At 37.7% G+C, this 2,835-nt stretch overlaps 1 pseudogene; it reads right to left on the bottom strand.

The window, feature by feature from the left end:
- Positions 1-1,113: 1,113 nt before the first annotated feature.
- On the bottom strand, positions 1,114-2,223 carry LOC116876811 (annotated as a pseudogene).
- Between the last annotated feature and the right edge of the window lie 612 nt (positions 2,224-2,835).

Here is a 2,835-nt window from a genome sequence, read left to right as displayed (position 1 = left end):
AGATCACTGAAATACTCAGATTTTTCTTTGGGAAAAGAAAGTTGTGTGACAAAAAAACTACTTCACAGTTTAGAAAAAGAATTTTCAGAAAGCTATAATATTGTTTACCCACTATTTAGAAACTTAAGGAAGACATCATGTTTTATAAAATAAAATGCTAATTTCTTGGTAAATTGCATCGTCTTTATAGTTGTCCCTTTCTAAGCAATCTGGGACAAGAAACCTCACTGTAATAGTTTGATGTTTTTGACTAACCTAAGACCTTATTTTACCTTTTGTAGTTCAGGAATTTAGCTCAAAGTATTAAAAGGCCTATCATTATCCAGATGTAAACATTTTCATAAGTTTGGATAAAACAACAATGAAAATATTAAATTTAAATTTAAATATAAGTAAATCAGTAATTTTAAGAAAAACTGTCCCTTGAATCTGAAGTGTTACTATATCCTCTATAATGCAAAGATTTCTTTGATAGATGTCAGTCAATGCAGAATGAATGGCATAACTGAATAAATGAAATTCACAAATTATACTGTTTTTATAAAATGTATTCATCCTCCGTTTTCACTAAATTAAAATTTTTCATTTCCAAGCAAAGAGCAAATGGCACAAATATTTTTTGAACATATAATTTGACTGTCTCATTCATTCTCACACATTTTTTTTACACAGAAATTACTTTTACTATGTAAGAATATATATATATATATATATATATATATATATATATATATACACACATATATATGCTGAGCAAGGAGCCTGATGCGGGGCTCAGTCCTAGAAACCTGGGATCATGACCTGAACTGAAGGTAGGCACCAAATGACTGAGCCACCCAGGTGCCCCTAGAATATTCCTTAATGAGCTGGCAATTATTCATGTGAAGGAGAGTTTAAAAAAAAAAAGATTTATGACTGTATTAACCTTGTCCTTGATTAAAGATTTATGAATTCTACAAAAAATATTATTGCCTAGAGTAGGTTACTCTAGAAGTAGTAGTAGAGAAGATCTAAGAGGCTGTGAACTTAAAAGATCTTCTCCCTGCTTGTCTGGCTGTTCCAGTTGGACCACAAGTCTTAGGTACAAGGATGAACATGGTTTCTTTGTTGAATTTAAAGCTTTACAACAGTTCAAATGCTCTTTCCTGCATTCATCAGTTCAAAGGCTTCATTAATTTGGTCAGAAGACAGATTATGAGTCACAAATTCATCAACTTTGACCTTTTTGGACATATATTCAGACACAAACTTTAGAATACTTCCCATACTCTTCCATCCTCCAAAGGCAGTGCCTTTCCACGTGTGGCCTGTTAACCAGCTAAATTGGGTGAGTGGTGATTTCTAGAGCTATTCCAGCGACAACAGTGACACCACAGCCTTTGTTGCAGGCCTGCAGTGCTCTCATGTCTTTCATGTTACCAATACACTAAAAGGAATAGTCCACTCCCCCCTCAGTCATTTCAGTGAGCATTTCCTGGATGTACAGAAGTCCTGGGAGTTAATACATTCAGAGGCTCCAAACTCGTTAGCCCTTGCAAATTTATCTTTATCGATGTCCACACCAATGATTCAGGACTCACCAGCCACCTTACTGCCCATGAGAGCCGCCAACTCTTCCTAGGCTGAAGATGGCACAAGTAGAGCCAGGTTCCACCTTAGCGGTGTTCACAGCAGCACCATAACCGGTTGAAATGCCACAACACAGAAGGCAGACTATTCAAAGGTGCTAAAGGATCAATTTTAGCAACACAGTTATCAGCCACAACTGTATATTCAGGAAACTTGCTGCTTCCTATGTAACATAAATTGTCTCTCCTTTGCAAGTAAATCTGTTAGCACCATCTGGCATTAATCCTTTCCCCTGAGTAACTCTTATTTTCTGGCAAAGGTTTATTTAGGGTTTAGACAAAATTTTCATTCTCCACACTGTGGGATGTAAAGTGAGATGACAGTATCACCTACCTTCAGTTTAGTAACCCCTTTGCCAGCAGTTTTCATAATTCCAGCACCTTCATGTCCCAGGACCACTGGAGAACTCCCTTCAGGATCAGTCCCACTCAAGGTATAAGCATCGGTGTGGCAAACTGCAGTGGCAATAATGTTAATTCGAACTTCAGGAGCCTTTGGGGGTGCCACCTCTACCTCCTTTATAGAGAGAGGCTTTCCTGCCTCCCAGGCAACTTTAGCCTTATACTTGATAACCTGGCTGACCATAGCCTCAGACTCGGTCAGTGAGCAGGGGATATCTGGGGTGGGACCCCATTCTCACATAATTTTTAAAATAATTCATGCTTGTGATGGGCACCTGGGTGGCTCAGTGGATTAAGCCACTGCCTTCGGCTCGGGTCATGATCTCAGGGTCCTGGGATCAAGTCCCACATCGGGCTTTCTGCTCAGCGGGAAGCCTGCTTCTCTCTCTCTCTCTCTCTCTCTGCCTACTTGTGATCTCTCTCTAATAAATAAATAAAATCTTTAAAAAAAGAAACTTAAAAAAAATAATTCATGCTTGTGAAAAGTCAAATAACATAATAATGAGAAATTGCTGACTTCTGACTTTCCCTTCCAAATACTCTGTCAACTTTCCCAGAGGCAACAATTTTTATTCCTTTTGGTGGTTTCTTCTAGTATTTTCCTCCGTATTATTCTGCTTATTTCCCATCAAGGTAGGTCTTTCTGAATTGGTATCTTACATTCTTTACCCACACTTTACTTTCCTGACCAACTATCATTCTGATGTAATAATAAGTTGGGGGGCCAATCAGTATTCACTTTTTACTTTTATTAAGGTGAAAATGTTATTTACTACAAAGCCAAGTAGTAGTCTATAACTATTTC

The sequence above is a fragment of the Lontra canadensis genome, unplaced genomic scaffold, assembly GCF_010015895.1.
Source record: "Lontra canadensis isolate GAN:19392208 unplaced genomic scaffold, GSC_riverotter_1.0 scaffold47, whole genome shotgun sequence".
NCBI lineage: Eukaryota > Metazoa > Chordata > Mammalia > Carnivora > Mustelidae > Lontra > Lontra canadensis.
This window is presented reverse-complemented; position numbering and strand designations above follow the sequence as displayed.